Below are 2065 nucleotides of genomic sequence, written 5' to 3'. Positions count from 1 at the left end.
GAAGGCGGGAGAAGAAGGGGACGACATAAGATGAGAAGGTTGGATGGCATCACCAACTCCATGGACATGAGTTTGAGTAAACTCCGGGAGTTGGTGATGGACAGGGAGGCCTGGTGTGCTGCGGTTCATGGGGTCACAGGGACACGACTGAGCGATTGAACTGAACTGACACAATATTGTGTATCAACTATATTTTTTCAATAAAAATTATGCAAAACCTGAACTTCATAAACACTACCAGACAGATACATAAAAATATGAGAGTTGAAAAAGAAAGAGATGGGGAGAAGGAGAGAGTAGAGAGAGTCTCTGTGTATGATTCTACTAACACAGAGGGACTTAAAGGTTTACTTAAGCAATACAGACACTTTTTGGCACCAGGAAAGTGATACACTGCCATACAGACTAACTTTAAGAAGCCTGGAAAAGAAAAAAAAAAAAGAAGCCTGGAAAAGGAGAAAGAAATGAACCAATTTACTCTAGCAACTTAGAAAGTCAGTTTTTAAAATTTTAAATAATCAGTTTTATTTGTGTGAATTTGTGTCTGATATCATCACTATTATAGAAATAAAGGAGCATATTCACAGCATAATCTCAAATTAGAATTGAACAAATGGGAGCTACTATTTTAAAGTTTAAAGCTCTAAGTCATAATATTTTAGTAGTATCAGAACCTCTAAATTTTAAACTTTCATGGTTTGTTGAGTCTAGTCTATAGAGCCCAGTCTCAACAAGTAACATCCTAACATCTGTGGCCCAGTTCCCACACATCACCACTTCATTTAGCATTTCAGTTTTTCAACATGTGGTTCATGGTTCTTTACACCTCTGCATAAAATGAGCTAGCCTGCCCTTTTAAGGATTTATCCCTCTTGGTATTTTTGTCTCTCAGTAAATATTATTTAAAGCTGAAGATGGTAGTTTTCAAACATCTATCTGCAGAATATAGCATACATTGGCTATTTGGATAAACTGAAACCTGATTATTTATAATAATAATAATTATTATCAATATTATTATATATTATATATTTTGGGGGCGGGGTTACCAAATTACTTTATTTGAAGGAATGGTACTAAAGAAAGAACTTAAGTAGATGTTTTGTTACGAATTACAGAAAAGGTGAGGGTAACCCAAACAGGCATGCACTGCCTGCGTGGCCAGGGAAGTCACCCCTCGGCTGCGGGCAGCCAGCCTGAGGCTCAGCTCTCGCTGTATCCCAAGCTGTGCCTGTCAAGGAGGTCCTCTGCCATGCAGGATCCAGGGGCCCCCAGCTGCCGCAGGCCGGTTATGTGGTCACCCAACTCTCTGATGGCTCCCACCTGTTCACTCGGGTACGGGGTCTCCGCGAGGTCACACAGATGGGGACCGTTTTTTCCAGTGGCCAGTCTGTGCAGCTCCGGTAGTGACCGACGCACACGTCTCTCCAAGCGCAGCGCACATCGCATCGCATCCAGCCCACTGTCCTGGTCATCACCGTCCGGCTTCTTCCTGAAGGAAGATTCGGCCGCCTCGCTGGTTCTGCAGCTTCCTCCGTTTCTCAGCCTGTTCCCTCTCCTCATGAGACGGGTGAAGAAAAGTATTTGGCAAAGTTCGTCAAAGCCCCATCATCGCCGGCAAAATAGTAGGACACGGACAGGTAGACATAGGAGGCGCAGAGCCCCAGGCGGATCTGGCGGTTGATGGCGGCCTCCGAGTCCTGCTGGCAGTTCCGGCGGCTGCGAGGCGACGCGGTTGTCATGGCGGGCGGCTGAGAAGGGGCGCTGGTGGCTACATATTATGTGTAAAATCTTTGTGTTTCTCTTACGGTGGAAAGAAAAGCTGAGTTCAGCCATGTTTCCACATCCAGCCCTTGTTCTTTCTCGTCTTTATCAGGTCTCTTGTAATAATTTGTCCTGTTTTGTCTGTAGTTTTTTTTCCTTTTTCTTTTTCCTCACCTTATACTTTCCTGGTCTTGTGTTTGCATATCTTCTAAACCGCATCCATCACTACTGCAGAAAGTAAATCCTTTGTAAAATACTAGAGTTTTGCAAGAAATTTCTTTTTACAACTTTTCTGTATAAA

At 43.4% G+C, this 2065-nt stretch overlaps 1 pseudogene; it reads right to left on the bottom strand.

The window, feature by feature from the left end:
* Positions 1 to 1109: 1109 nt before the first annotated feature.
* On the bottom strand, positions 1110 to 1800 carry LOC122428849 (annotated as a pseudogene).
* Between the last annotated feature and the right edge of the window lie 265 nt (positions 1801 to 2065).

Source organism: Cervus canadensis, chromosome 27 (genome assembly GCF_019320065.1).
Source record: "Cervus canadensis isolate Bull #8, Minnesota chromosome 27, ASM1932006v1, whole genome shotgun sequence".
Lineage (NCBI taxonomy): Eukaryota > Metazoa > Chordata > Mammalia > Artiodactyla > Cervidae > Cervus > Cervus canadensis.
This window is presented reverse-complemented; position numbering and strand designations above follow the sequence as displayed.